We start from the raw sequence: 16523 nt of genomic DNA, 5'->3' as shown, positions 1-16523 counted from the left end.
TGCTATTAAAGTAACAGCTATTTCCAAAATATATAAACTCTCATTTTATTAAAATCTCAACATGGATACCATCTTAGGACCATATCGTTTTTTCCTGGGAAAAAAAAGGTAGTCGTCACTAAACATAAATATTCGCAGCTCTGGCTGCAGTCCAAGTTGTAAGCACTTTCCTCTGCTGTCTCAGCAATTCTCCTGATGTCAAAGACACATTAAAATAAATGGGAACCATATGGCTCCGCAGCAGAATACCCGCGCTCTTACAACTGAGAGGGCAATGCAATTCATTACCACCATCTGAGAAATATTTGGGGGACATGGAATATCTCAATGCAAAATAAAGCTGCATGAGGCAGGCCATTTGATTAAAATGCTCACACAATGACAGAAGGAGATATTTGCTATTCTTTGGCTCCACGAACCTGTTTTGCTGCTTTTTACATTTTCTCAGTACCACCATGAGCCTCCACTGTTAGAAGGATTAAACAGCACTTCCCACCTGCTCAACGACTTCCCCACACTCTATCTCATCTGGCCCAACAATGTAGCCCCATCAAGCCTAATATATCATGATAATCCAGGTCAGAGCATCACTGAACAACAATAACAACAAAATGAAACAAAATCCTCAAAAATAACAAGAGCAACTAAGATCAAGTCATTCTGGAGAGGACTGGGTCAAAGGTAATGCACTTGAACTTTGCTATAAATGAGGAAATCTGGAAGCACATTTCTTTTTTATATCCTTAACCTAAAAAGCCTTTACTGTACTAACCCCAAACAAAAATCGAAATCATTAAAAAAAACACAAAAGGAAGAAATTCATCAATGCTGTATTACTGGCTCCATATGTCAGACATTCTAAATTTAAAAAAGAGATCTAGGGCTGCAGAGTTGGGATTAAAACGGAGTCTGGGAAGGCAGCTGGGAGTGGGGCAGCTGGGGTTACTGTGGTACCTTCTGTCTCCTGGCTGTCAACGAAAGATTTGGAGGGTTGTAAACATCAAAAAGAAAGAAAGAAAAACAAAAGAAAAACTTCATGATTTTTCTACAAAAATAGTTGTTGGTTGATTGAGCATAGGCTTCAACTTCTCATAATCCTCTCATTGTCTGTTTTAACACTTTTAAAAGCTACAAATAAGGAAACTGCTTAAAGTATCATGTTTGGCATAAAATTACCACCCCATATCTACTATTAATAGAAAAATTAGTTGAGATTCGGCTCAAATGTCAACTTTAAGAAGCCTTTCATAGGATCCCTAATATGTGGTATGTGCCCTTTCTACACATTTCCAGAACACCCCTGACTTGGTATATAATATGAGTGTGTGTTTCTCCTCCACTGCCTGGTAAACACCCAGTGGGCAAGGAGTTCATGTTGCTCCCTGCAGAACCCTCAGGGTGCAGCACACACCCAGGCACTGAAGACTCACTTGATAAATGTTTGTGTAACCAAATGAGATGAATGAATAACTGAGCTATGAGGTAAACATGTAAACATATACATTTCCTGAATACACTTTCCTTAATTTTAAATGATAAGATGGCATTTGACAGTTCTCCCCTAAAGCCTCATGGTCAGTGTCTTCCTTCCTTCTTAGTTTCTAGTCACTTTATTTTTTGAAGGTATCTTTCAATAAAAAACATAATATACTGAAGGGAGGACACATTGCCTTCATGGCTTCAGGGTACACATAACTTTTGTATTACAAACCATTTGAAATATGCAATATTTTCCATTTCAATAGATCTGACATAAAAAAAAAAAACCCAACAAAAACCCTAGCACCATAATAAACTTCTAAATAATCCATTAATAATAAGCTGGTAAACCCATCTCTAAAAAGCAAGTAACTAGTAGGGGAGTTACCTGAACATCATAAAACAGTTTTGAAAGAGAAATCCTGCTGATAAAACATCACTAATTGGTACTGACCTCTAGCAAAAACAAGGCTGACATTTGTGCCTTTAGCAGTTCACTAGTGATAGATCTACAAAACAATTCTGTCTCTTGGTATTTAAATTATTATCTTTGCCTTAGAGTCATGACTATCCTGTAAAAATAAAATCATATCACACAAGATTTATTAATTTCCTATGGAATTTTATGATATATAGCCATGTTCTAAGACATCTAATTTACCTCTTTTTTGTGGTTGGTAGAAATGAAAGTAAAAGCCATGGTTGTTGAGTTCCTGAGACAAACTGCAGAAGCAAGCAAGGAGAATTTTGAATTTTTATTGAAATACAAGAGCCAGGCAGAACTGATACAATATAGGCAACTATGTAATTTGAGAGAAGGCAGCTATTTATCTTGTCTGGGACAATTTTACCCTGCAACTAAAGAGTTGTCCTCTTAATATTTCACAGATGGGGGCAAAAACATGAGTTTCTGGGTCAGAAACAAACTATTTCATTATTCACAGTACAAGAAGTAGAAAGAGCATCTTGTTTCTGTTGGTACTCCTTGTTCACCAGATTCTACAGGGGCAAGGTGGAGGAGCCAAATAGATGCTGCCCACACAGTACGTTTGCATTATACCAAAAGCACAATGAGTTTGGGAATCCACTGTTTTTCTTAGCAAGCAGTAAACAAGCCTGTTGTTCATTGGGAAGGAGACATTACCTCATCCTTCAGGATGGTGGTGCTTTAGCTGCTAAGTCGTGTCCAACTCTTGCGACACCATGGACTATAGCCTACCAGGCTTCTCTGTCCATGGGATTTCTCAGGCAAGAATACTGGTGTGGGTTGCCATTTCCTACTCCAGAGAATCTTCCTGATCCAGAGATCAAACCCTAGTTGCTCCACTGAAGGCAGATTCTTTACCACTGAGCTACCAGGATCTCTTTGTAGCTCACAGATATCTCCCTTTGAAAACATCTTGCCAAAGGAGAGAATCAGCCCAAAGTTCTTGGGAATGTATCTGGCAGTTCCCAGGAGTGGACCCGGTTATGATTTGATATCACATCCAAATAGGAAAAGGAGTACGCCAAGGCTGTATATTGTCATCCTGCTTATTTAACTTCTATGCAGAGTACATCATGAGAAACGCTGGGCTGGAAGAAGCACAAGCTGGAATCAAGATTGCTGGGAGAAATATCAATAACTTCAGATATGCAGATGACACCACCCTTATGGCAGAAAGTGAAGAGGAACTAAAAAGCCTCTTGATGAAGGTGAAAGAAGAAAGTGAAAGAGTTGGCTTAAAGCTCAACATTCAGAAAAATAAGATCATGGTGTTCGGTCCCATCACTTCATGGCAAATAGATGGGAAACAGTGGAAACAGTGTCAGACTTTATTTTTGGGGGCTCCAAAATCACTGCAAATGGTGACTGCAGCCATGAAATTAAAAGACGCTTACTCCTTGGAAGAAAAGTTATGACCAACCTAGATAGCATATTGAAAAACAGAGACATTAGTTTGCCAACAAATGTCTGTCTAAGTCAAGGCTATGGTTTTTCCAGTGGTCATGTATGGATGTGAGAGTTGGACTGTGAAGAAAGCTGAGCGCCGAAGAATTGATGCTTTTGAACTGCGGTGTTGGAGAAGACTCTTGAGAGTCCCTTGGACTGCAAGGAGATCCAACTAGTCCATCCTAAAGGCGATAAGCCCTGGGATTACTTTGGAAGGAATGATGCTAAAGCAGAAACTCCAACACTTTGGCCACCTCGTGAGAAAAGTTGACTCTTTGGAAAAGACTCTGATGCTGGGAGGGATTGAGGGCAGGAGGAAAAGGGGACGACAGAGGATGAGATGGTTGGATTGGCATCACCAACTCGATGGACATGAGTTTGAGTGAACTCCGGGAGTTGGTGATGGACAGGGAGGCCTGGCGTGCTGCGATTCATGGGGTCGCAGAGTCAGACACGACTGAGCAACTGAACTGAACTATGGGGCAAATAGGGGGATAAAGGTGTCCATTGGAATCCATGGGAAATTGGTTCCAGGACCCCCATGGAACCAAAGTCCATACTCAAGTCCCTTAAGTAAAGTAGTATAATATTTGCATATAACCTATGTACATCCTCCTGTATACTTTAAATGAGCTCATTATTTCTTATAATACCTTGCTGTTCAGTTGCTAAGTCGTGTTTGACTCTGCGACCCCATGGACTGCAGCATGCCAAGCTTCCCTGTCCTTCACTCTCTCGGAAGTTGCTCAAACTCGTGCCCATTGAGTCAGTGATGCCATCCAACCATCTCATCCTATGTTGTCCCCTTCTCATCCTGCCCTCAATCTTTCCCAGCATCACAATGTAAATGCTATGTAGATTATTGCAAATATAATGTAAATATTATGTAAATAGTTGCCAGAGCACAGCAAATTCATGTTTCTCTTTTTAAACTTTCTGGAGTTTTTTTCTGAATATTTTGAGATCATTTGTTGGTTGAATCTGCAGATGCAGAATCCACGAATATGGGGGGTCAACTGTGTGCATCCACATATACTCTCAGGTACCTCAGGATGCATAGAAACAGTCCCCCTTCTTGGGTCTATGTTTCCCCTTTTCTATGCTACTCATATGACATATGGGTTGTTACAGGAAATATTTTTCCAAAGCTAAATGTGACTTTGGGCTATGAAGGACAAACAAAGGCATAAAAAGGTTTCTTTTCCTTCTACATTTTAGGATTTTCTATTCTTTGGGATGGAAGAGAAAAAAATAAGCAGAATGTGTATACTGAGTTTCATAAAAGTAGGATTCAACCCCGTCTATCTTCAAGAGCATCACTTCTCAATGATTTCTATGTTTCTTTTACATCTGGAGTGAACTCAACCTTGGATCCTTGGTTCTCAGCATTCTCCACTAACCAGTTCCCTGACCTCCTCTCATGTATATATGGTCTTCAATGTCTCTAAGTCTAAGGTTTTCTTTTTAGTTAAAAAAATGTGGCGTATATATTACTGGGGTATAGTTTCTTTACAATGTTGTGTTAGTTTCTGCTGTACAGCAAAGTGAATCAGTTATATATATACATATATCCACTCTTCTTTGGATTTCTTTCCTATTTAGGTCACCACAGAACAGTGAGTAGAGTTTCCTGTGCTAAACTGTAGGTTCTCATTAGTTATCTATTTTATATGTTGTTGTCTGTTACTAAGTCCTATCTGATTTTGTGATCCTACGAACTGTAGTACGCCAGGCTTCCCTGTCCTTCACTATCTCCCCGAGTTTGCTCAAACTCATGTCCACTGAATCAGTGATGTCATCCAACCATCTCTCTGACACCCCCTTCCCCTCTTGCCCTCATTTCATACATAGTAGTGTACATATGTCAAAAAAGTCTGGAACACTTCACAAATTTGCATGTCATCCTCGAGCAGGGACCAGGCTAATCTTCTCTGGATTATTCCAATTTTAGTATAAGTGATGCTGAAGCCAGCACTCTAAATTCAAGTTTTAAGTGACTTTCACCAGCAAAGCATTTATCTCCAGCCCTTGCCAGGGACCAATTCGCTCACCAAAGGGAATTGGTGCTGGGAGATGGCATAAGGAAAAACGTGAGAAGCAGAATCAATTTGAGGTCGACCCTGCCTTGACCCCCCAGACTTCTGGTCTTTGATCAAGGATTCAGTAGGGATAACACAGGATGTTTTTTGAGTACTTGAATAATCTTGAGAGAGTTAGGGGACTATTATTGTTCCCAGATGGTAATGGATATAATTACTTTCCTTCGACAGAAGAAGTTACCCTCTTTTCTACAGCAAGCCGTTGAAACTGAGAAAGACTAGAAAAGGCCATAGGTAGCTTTGAGCAAAGAACTCTTCGGGGAGGAGAGGTCTGGGTACAAGAATCCAGGGGCAGCTTAGGGGCATTAGGAAAAGATAAACCAAGACTTGGTGAATCATTGCTGTGATCCAGTTTAAAGTTTCATGCAATCTATTACTACAAACCACTGCTACACATTTTGACAATCTATACATAAAGTAAGGATATTTGTACATAGGCCAGTTTTAATGGTAGAGGTGTGTAATCACAAAGTTTGAAAACTTACTAGTACACAAGTGGTGAAGCTGTAAAACTAGTAATGATAATTGGGTAATTTTTAAATGCTGCTTCTATTGATGAAGTTTTATTTGTGTGTTGACCACGTGCCGAGGCCTTTCTAAGTGCTTCATAGGTATTAATTCTTTGAATCTTCATACCAATACAAACATTGTTGGAATAGGTAGACTGTTCAATTTTATAAATGAAACTGAGGTCCAGAGAGGTGAAGCGATTTACCAAAACCTCACAGCTGGTAGCAGAGCAGCCTGATGTGAATGCAGACAGCATCAGTCCAAGGCTCAAGCTGTTAATCTTAACAATCTCCTGCCCATTCTTAGTTCTGGAATGGGCTAAGACTCTTTTTTCTCCCTTCTTATGTTCCATGACGTAAGTATGTTTGTCAGATCAGACTTTAGTCAAGGATTGGCATCCATAAAAATAAAGAGGGCTTATGCCAAGGTATGGGCTTCCTTAGTGGCTCAGCTGGTAAAGAATCCCCCTGCAATGGGGGAGACCTGGGTTCGATCTGTGGGTTGAGAAGATCCCCTGGAGAAAGGAAAGGCTACCCATTCCAGTATTCTGACCTGGAGAATTCCATGGACTGTATAGTCCATGAGGTCACAAAGAGTTGGACAGGTCTGGGCGACTTTCACTTTCATGTTCCATGAAAATCAGCTTTCAGGACTCAGAAAAAAAAAAACCTGGAATTATAGCAATGAAAATCTAACTGCATTATTAAGAAAACAGGAAGAGAGAAAGCAAGATGCTTTTGTTTTAGAAGCAGTTAGAAGCAACATAGGTAGTAAACTGTTGTAAGCCTCTGCTGTTTTATTACCAGAATGCTAGTGGCCTGGAGCTATAAATCGTAATGACACAGGTTTTAAAGTCAGACACACCAGTAGGCTCATTGCCAACTCAGGTCAGTGACTTAACCCCTGCTTCTTTATCTCAAATTTCCTAGGGCTGTTGTGACAGAGTAGAGGTTATAAACATGAACTCCGAAGATAAAACACTTAGTTCAAATCCTGGGTCTGCCATTTGCTTGTGGTGTGACCTTGGACAAGTTACTTACTCCCTCTATGACTCATGTACTAATATAAAATAGTTTTAATAATAAAACCCACTGTATAGTGTTGTTAACAAGGGTTAAACAAATTAATATTTGTTAAGCATTAAATAAAGCTTGGTGCATAGTAAGTACTATGCAAGTGTTTGTTAAATAAAAATAAAGAAATCAATAAATCATATAATTTGAATTGACATAAATCATTTATATAGAGCAGTAGAGTATGTGAAATGGAGAGATCAATATGTGTTAACTATTCATTGGCAGGGACTAATCCCATATGACAAGTGTTTTACAATGAAAATGCTCTATTTTGTATTTTCAGCTCAGTTCAGTTGCCCAGTTGTATCCGACTCTTTCAGACCCCATGAATCGCAGCATGCCAGGCCTCCCTGTCCATCACCAACTCCCAGAGTTCACTCAAACTCATGTCCATTGAGTCGGTGATGCCATCCAACCATCTCATCCTCTGTCATCCCCTTCTCCTCCTGCCCCCAATCCCTCCCAGCATCAGGGTCTTTTCAAATGAGATGGCTCTTCGCATCAGGTGGCCAAAGTATTGGAGTTTCAGCTTCAACATCAGTCCTTCCAATGAACACCCAGGGCTGATCTCCTTTAGGATGGACTGGTTGGATCTCCTTGCAGTCCAAGGGACTCTCAAGAGTCTTCTCCAACACCACAGTTCAAAAGCATCAATTCTTCGGCACTCAGCTTTCTTTATAGTCCAACTCTCACATCCATACGTGACCACTGGAAAAACCATAGCCTTGACTAGACAGAACTTTGTTGGCAAAGTAATGTCTCTGCTTTTTAATATGCTGTCTAGGTTGGTCATAACTTTCCTTCCAAGGAGTAAGCGTTTTTTAATTTCATGGCTGCAATCACCATCTGCAATATTTTGGACTTTAAATACTTTTTTTTTCATTTTTGGTACATTTTTGTCATTGAGTATCTGACATATATATACACCCAACATAGCTGACATATATATTTTGGGAATTACACAAGGTCCTAGGGTTGTAGCTGAATAAGAGACAAAAGGTACCCCAAGTGAAGTTTAGTCTAAGGAAGATATTTTAATCTTGATTTTATGTAGGAGAAAATAGAGGCCCAGAGTGGTTCTCATCCAAGGTCACAAGCTGGTCGATGAGACGCATGTTCTACTCTGTCTGGCTTCATGCTGGTGCCCTTCGCATTTCCCTGTTCTACACTTTCTCCTCAGGTGTCAGCATACATCCTTCACTACTCTCAGTTTTGCTCCTTCTGTGTTGTGGGTACTGCAAATCCTCTCTATACCTCAAAATTATAGGATTTAAGCAACACTTTTCTTTTACCGTCAACAAGAATTGATTTACATTTACTTGTGTATTCATTTCTTTACCCACCCATATTTATCACCATTAACCTGGGGCCAGATCACTAAAATAATGAAGATATAGTGATTCCTCATTATTCATAGATTCTGGATTTGTGAATTCGCCTGGTGGCTCAGACGGTAAAGCATCTGTCTACAATGTGGGAGACCCAGGTTCGATCCCTGGGTTGGGAAGATCCCCTGGAGAAGGAAATGGCAATCCACTCCAGGACTATTGCCCGGAAAATCCCATGGACAGAGAAGCCTGGTAGGCTACAGTCCATGGGGTTGCAAAGAGTCGGACACGACAACGACTTCACTTTCACTTTCTTCTTGTTGAAACTTATTTGTAACCTCCAGTCAATACTTATGGTACTTTCATGATCATTCACAGACATGCCCTGCTAAGTCACTTCAGTCATGTGCAACCCCACAGACGGCAGCCCACCAGGCTCCCCCGTCCCTGGGATTCTCCAGGCAAGAACACTGGAGTGGGTTGCCATTTCCTTTTCCAATGCATGAAAGTGAAAAGTGAAAGTGAAGTCGCTCAGTCGTGTCTGACTCTTAGCGACCCCATGGACTGCAGCCCACCAGGCTCCTCCATCCATGGGATTTTCCAGGCAAGAGTACCAGAGTGGGGTGCCATTGGCTTCTCCGACAGACATGCCCAGAGCAGTGCAAACTCTGAGTAGCCTCACGTTCTCAGCTGAGGCTGAACAAGCTGACTGCTTGAATCTGTTTCAGCTCTCCTATTGTAAACCAGCATCCTTCACATGGTATGTTTAGTGTCACAGGATATGCACTTTAGGGCTTTTTGTTGGTCAGTTTGCTGTTTGAAAATGGCCCCAAACATAATGCTGAAATGTCCGGTGTCCCTAAGTGCAAGGCTGTGATGTCATGCTAGATAAGCTTTGTATGGGCATGAATCACTGTGCTGTTGACTATGAGTTTAATGTTAATCAATCAAGAATAAAAATTAGGTAAGCTTCCCTGGTAGCTCAGATGGTAAAGAATCTGCCTGCAATGCAGGAAACTTTGGTTCAGTCCCTGGGTTGAGAAGATTCCCCCAGAGAAAGGAATGGCAACCCATTCTAGTATTCTTGGCTGGGAAAGAAAAGCCTGGTGGGTTACAGTCCATGGAGCCGCAGAATCGGACACAACTGAGCAACTAACATTGCCACTACTACCTTGAAACAGAAACACACTAAACAAAGTATGCATTGACCGGTGGATGAAAACATGACCACAGGCTCCCAGAAACCTGACCCTATATTTCCCAGGAGCAGAGGTTCAGTATTTGCTAATTTATTGTTTGCTGCAACTTTATAGAATATACAACTACTAGGAACAATGAGAATTAGCCGTACTTTTTCTCTGTTCACAGGCCATTTTCCAACAACTGACGGCTGAGCAAAGTTAATAGAAAAGTGACAAAAAGTGGTATGTAAATGATTAAAATATATAAAAAGTGTTCAAACTCACTAATAATCAAATAAGTAAAAATCAAAACAATAACAAAATACAATTTTTCCCATTTAATTAGCAAATAATGAAAAATTAGAATAATCTTAAGTTGTGGCAATAGTACAAAGAGATGAGCATTTTTCTATACTACTGATTGGTATATAAATTATTACAACATTTTCAGAAGGCAAGTTCTCAATGTATATTCCAAGAACCTCAGAAAAGGTTCATCTTTTTTTTTTTTTTCAATAAAAATAATTCTGGATCTAGGAACTGACCTTAAGGATATAGTAATCAGAAGTTTTAAAACGTATGTGTCCAAAATGTTCATTAAGTTATGTATAATAATGACAAACTGAAAACCACCTAAATAGTTGACACTGTAGAAATGGTTGCGTTAAAAACAGGCTTTGTCTATATGAAGGGATAGTTCTGTAGCCAATAAAATTAATAAGATTTTGCAGACATTTTAATAATACTGGAAAATGCCTGATACAATGTTCAGTATAAAAAATAGATTAGAAAACAAATGTTTACCAATATATAATAGCTATATAATAACACACAAAAGAAATACTGAGAAAATACATCACAATTGATCATCTTGGAGTGATAGTATTACAGTTTCACAAAATCCATTTCTTTACAGTTTTGAATTTTCCAACTTTTCTACAGTGAATGCCACAAAAAGCAGAAAACTTACAGACATAAATTCTCCGTTTTGTACTTCAAGATCATAGTATCTCTTTTGAATGTAAGACAATAAAACTGTTTAATGCATTCATGAAGTGGCATTACTATAAATGAGTCATCTTATACTCTAGCATTTATGACCATATGTTTCACATTTTCAAAATTCCATTAAACATAACTACAAGTCCTTATACATAGATTCCATAGAGTATGTTTAAGACCTTAAACTACTTCAAAATAGTTATGAATGTGTCATTTCTTGTCTATCTCATCACAACCAGCTAAGTACTAATTCAGAGACAATGCGGATGAACCTAGAAATGTTAATAACTTCATCTCCATTAGCATGCCAGGTATACAATTGGTCTGTTCTTTCTTCACAGGACACCTTCACAATCACTGGACAGTCGTGTTTCTACCAATCTCTACCTAAAGATTCAGACAGGTTAAATCAGCCTCATTCTTGGTTCTGAAATCGAATTCCATTTCCTTGTCAGAACTGAAGTTTTCTTATCGAGAACCCTAGTCTCATTTAGTTTCCTCCTACTCAGAACTTGGTTTTACTCCTTCAATTCCAGCTACTTTATGAATAAGACTTGTTGAATCAACCAAGAATCAAAGCTCTATGACCTGCCTATTTCCTTGATCCCACACTATCTTCTGCCATACTTCTTTTCACCATATCAGCCATTTTAGCTAAAAGGAAATAAGTGGCCTAGATCAGAGCCATATGCCATGATACTATGAGTAGGATTGCTGGTTTTCTTACATAGGGGTCAACCCTACTGCCCAGTCCCTACTGCCCTCAATCCCAAGCCACTAGTCATAAACCAAATCTCTGTGTGCTCTGCTCCAGCATCGGTAAAAAGCAAAAGAATTTGTCGGTTATCAGTCAACTAATGCTTAATTCTCTAATTACTTAAAAAATAATACAAGAGTAGGAGAATTATCATGATGGAATTTTGGAATGGATGGGAAGAATATCCATAGAGTCTAAGTTTTGCTAGAATTCAAATATATGTGTAGTTATATATACAAATAACATAGAGGTATGTCTAAATAGTCATATATCCATTTATTTCAAGTATCTGGTTGATTGCTAATTTGGTTCTAGTGAAGCCAAGGTTGTACACAGTAACAGTAATTACCTCTGCTGTGTTGCACATCAATGCTATAAGTTATGAGAATTAAACGGGAGAGATGAACCTGAATAAGGCAAATACATCAGCGCTCCTGAAGCACCTCAAGGCATATGTCTATGATGGGAGTTAGAATAGTTTTCCTCATATAGTTAGAATAGCTTTCCTCATTTCAAATCTCTGAAAACAGATCATCCTCCTATGTTATTCACTCCTTCAAAGAGTTCCTCATAAATAAACACCTAATTTATGCACCCAATTATGCAGGCACACATTCATATTTATTTGTTCATTGAATAAACATATATTAAGCACCTATAACCCTGGCAATTTCTATGTGGCTTCCGCATAAATTGCCAATCTGCTGACATAATGAGTTTGCCACTGGCCCCAAGCTGATAAGATAAGGATGTTCATTTGACCCAATGGAAGACATTGTTTTTCTTAATGTTTGTAGGAACACTACTAAAACAGTGTCATGTATTTACACAGATGTAGGAACTTGTTAGAACAAGAACCAGGTTTCTTTACTCTTTAGTCTGCCACTCCCATGCTGTGTTTGAATGTTTGAGAGCAGAAGCTGGAGGGAGCTAAAGGGCTTTGCATAATGAAAGGATGTGCCTTGCAGCTCTCAGGGGAGCAATTCAGGAGGCAAACGAAGTGCAGAGGAAGAATAGAGCTAGGGAGAGAGGCGAGGTTGCACTTTTTATCATGCAACGATTACCTATGACTCTGAAACAGATTTTCAATTCTGCAGAATCGGGTCATTCTCACGTGCAATCCTGCTGCGCTTGCACTGGACTACGGCCACAGCTCCGAGATGACTTCTGCTATCTGACACAAAATCTAGACCAGTCCAGACTAGTTTCACCATTAGGTGAGATACCGTGTGCAGGCAGGATGATATTACCTCATATGTAAATAGTGTAACAAATAAGATTAGGGATTCAAAATAGCTATTTGTACTGCATGCACCAGCACTCTATGATGCCATGTTTCTACCTGCATACAAATCACGCACTTGCTCTTTCTTCCTTGCTGTCTTTCTTTCTGCTTCAACAAATGGCCAACCATTTTATTAAATGGCCAACCAACTTATTAAAGCAGACAATTATCCCAGACAGTAAACTCTCAGACATGCCTTGTGAATAAGGGTTACAGTTTCTGAAGACTTTGGAATTTAGTTTCCAATTAAAATTCTTTCTTTTCCAGGGAAAAAAGAGAGGCAGGGTTTTGTCAACCTGGATAAATCAAATTGCCCCGTGTGGTACTGGAATACATTTTTGATATATATATATGCGGAGAGAAAAAGAGTACGACTTTCTCCAAGTTCCGCCCACTCATCTCCACTGTGATCACAGTAAGTTTTTCAAACAGAAAGCTAGAGGATGAACCTCACTGGCGGCCGGAGGGCCCAGCCTCCTCGCACTGCTCTGGCAGCTCTCCCACTCATCAGACTCTCTGCTGCGGGGTTCTCAGTGTGGACAGTAATTCACAGAGGAGAGCAACTGGCTCCCTCTGCAGAGAACGCCCGGAAGGAACTCCAGGCGCCTTCTCCCCCAGCTGCAGGCTCTGCAGGGAAGGTTCTGCTCAGGACCGCACTGGCCAAGCCTACCAGTCTGCTGGGCCGGGAAGGCACCAGGCACCGCGAGCACGCTGGTGGACACCAAGATGAACAATCTGTCATTTCTTCCTAGACAAATTGACAATATAGCAAGGAACACAGAAGTACCTAAAATAGCAAGGCAACAGGCGCTAGAATGGCTTTCCTCTAGAGGTCGTGTTAGCTGTAGTTTTCCGACACAGCTGCTGCTGCTGCTGCTAAGTCGCTTCAGTCATGTCCGACTCTGTGCGACCCCATAGACGGCAGCCCACCAGGCTTCCCCATCCCTGGGATTCTCCAGGCAAGAACACTGGAGTGGGTTGCCATTTCCTTCTCCAATGCATGAAAGTGAAAAGTGAAAGTGTGTGCAATAATTATCGCCTAGCAGGTCAGTTTATCCATGTTGATGAGAGCAAGGAGCATGCTTCACGTCTTTATCTTTTCAGCCCCTAGCACAAGGCCTTGCACACTTCCTCGTGTAATCCAGGTCTCTGTTCACGTGCCTTTTGCTCAGAGAAGCCCATCCATCATTCTTCAATCCTTTACCTCCTTTGTTGTCAGAGTCCCTATCACTGCCTGATATTATACATTTGTCTGCTATCATTATGACCATCAGCATATAAACTGACAGGGCCTTATCAGTCTTTTCACCGCTGTATCTTCAGTGCTGGAACATTGCAGAATGGGTGTTCACTGCACATTTTATAAATAATATTTTACAACAAATAAATACTTGCAGAATGAATGGATTGCTTTAATATTATAAAATAAATAGGGAATGCTATGAAAACTCAATGGAGAAATTCATCTTGGCTACTGAAGGATCAGGAAAGGTTTTATGGAGCAGGGCCTTGGAAGTGTGGGTAAGATTTCAATGGTACTGAAAAGAACCCCAAGGTTGCCAGTGGCAGAACACATTTAGGGACCACAGAGTGGATGGTTGCAGATGAAGTTCTGTTTATACTATAGTTACTAGTTAAATTTAACAGATGTTTATTGAGCACCTGCTATATGCCAGGCACTATTTTTAGCACTCAGGAAATAAACACAGGAGTTAGACACAGTACAACACACAACAGACCAGCTTGGTTTTAAACTCAGATTTTGTGATTAGGAGACTGGATTTTTAGTCTGTTCTCGGCAGGGTGTCTCAGAAAGCTTGTAAACTAGGGGACTGAAGTTATTAGGTGGAAAACAAAGAAAGGCATTAGCATGTTGAATAAAGCAAGACTAAAGAAGCTCCAATTATCAGAAGAGATTTCTTTCTTCTTGTAATTAAAAAGTAAATATTTCCCAGGCTGGTTCATAAGACATTCTAGAAAAATAACAAGATCAAAATACAATGAATGCCAGAATCTGAGGTTTCATGATAGACCACTGCATTCTTCCTTAAAGATAGAAACCCAAAACCTGCTGACTCTGGGAGGTTAATGATCTGTATTCCAATGTAGTTACAGGTGATTTAAGTGACAGAAACAATAAAAGACAGTGCTGGTTGCCTTTCTTTTAACAATATTATTACATTTTCAGCCCTCTGGAGTGAGCATCCCTACGTTTTAATCACTTGAAATGGTATTATCAGGTAATGACAGAGATGAAGGCTTTCAGAGACAAGGAATCAGCTTAACCATTCAGTGAGCATCTGGTTCACTCGGGTGGTCCTTTTGCTATGTTTAAGGTGACAGGAATATTTGCATTAAGCATGACATGAAAGAATGGTCAAATATCACAGACTGTATTAAAAAAAGAGAAAGAAAATAAACATGTTCACATTTATACCACAGTGCTCAGTGTTTTTCAGGTTTTATCTCATTAACTCTTGGCACAGTCCTACAAATGAAATAAAGGGCTTCTACTCTGCAGATAGGAAATGGAAATTGACAGCTGCCTAAGTCGCTTTGTCCTTGTCGTTCAACTAGACTGGACAGTGCAAATTCTGATAAACACAGTAGCAAAATAAAAATGTAAGCGAATCATGAGGTATGCCACAACCATATTTATTGGGACTATCCCATGAGGAGACGTTCATTTAATCCAAGGTTTTTTTTTTTTTTTTAATGAATCACAGTCAAGTATTCTACTGGAGAATTTCTTTAAACACAAATGGTTTCAATTTGTTGATTTCTAGATTTAGATTTGAAAAATGTAAATGTAAGACTCTCAAATCCCATTGCAGGGAGAGACTGTTGAAGAAAGAGAAAACAACATTTGGTTTTTCTTATTTCACTTTCTTTTTTCTTAATAGGATGTCAGGCTTGCGACATTGCTAAGAAAATACAAAGAACATTTTCTCACTAAATTCAGAATTAGTACCTAGGCAGTATTCTAAGCATTTATACAATGCTTAATGGTATTCTATTATTGCTCGTGTGAGGATGGTCATATTTCATTATTGTTTCTAGGTTTGACCACACTGCACAGAAATTGTGAAAATATTCCAAGCAATTCTCGAGTTGAAAGCTTTAAGTGCCAACAGTATTTGAACTCATCACTTTGAAATAGGTTCATGCATATTTTATTGCAGGGGTCAACAAACCTTTTTTCTGTAAAGGGCCAGATAATAACATTTTGGTTTTGCAGGCCATTCTGTCTCCTGCAGCTATTCCACTCTGCCATTACAGTGCAAAGGTAGCCACAGACAATGTGTAATATGTAAATGGACAAGGATGGTTGTGCTCCAGTCAAACTCGACTTACTAAAGCGGGTGCAGGAGAGGCTAGGCTTGCAACGACTGTAGTTTGCTGAACTCTGAATTATAAAATAGATTACTGCTATAAAATATCATTTAAGCAGAAGACATATTCTGATTGCCTGATTACTAGTTTGTGCAACTAATCTGTTTTCACTGCTGCCTCTTTTATTGGGTTGAGGTCTTTCAGAGCATGGAGTGCATCTGGCTTTCCCTTAATATCCCTGGTATATTAAGGGCAGGACAACTGGGTGGTTGCCAAGGGTTCCTTTTAGGGCATCCATAACGGGGTATTAGAATATCACAGGAATAAATAAAATATATGTGCCAGTAAAGCTGGATTTCTAGAGACTGGCAACTTGTAAATTGGTCTCATTCCCACTAAAGTATATAAAAAAGCCTTCACTGTCACCACTTATCTTTGTTGAGGATACGCATGGCACACACCCCAGGCTGCTTCTTGCAAAGAAAGGAACAGCCATTTCCCTGCACACACAGTGCCCACCCCCACCCAGCTACTAAGTCA

The 16523-nt window shown here is 39.8% G+C and overlaps 1 protein-coding gene and 1 non-coding gene across 4 annotated transcripts in view; both read right to left on the bottom strand.

The window, feature by feature from the left end:
- CSRNP3 (cysteine and serine rich nuclear protein 3) overlaps positions 1-16523 on the bottom strand; it is a 204116-nt gene that overhangs the window by 38327 nt on the left and 149266 nt on the right. The gene's annotated exons all lie outside the window — the stretch shown is intronic.
- LOC138985113 (U6 spliceosomal RNA) lies at positions 5281-5387 on the bottom strand. The gene has a single exon (XR_011462378.1). It is a non-coding gene; the product is annotated as a U6 spliceosomal RNA (small nuclear RNA).

Source organism: Bos mutus, chromosome 2, assembly GCF_027580195.1.
Source record: "Bos mutus isolate GX-2022 chromosome 2, NWIPB_WYAK_1.1, whole genome shotgun sequence".
Taxonomy (NCBI): domain Eukaryota; kingdom Metazoa; phylum Chordata; class Mammalia; order Artiodactyla; family Bovidae; genus Bos; species Bos mutus.
Note: the sequence above shows the minus strand (reverse complement) of the source record. Positions and strands in the feature narration are given on the sequence as shown.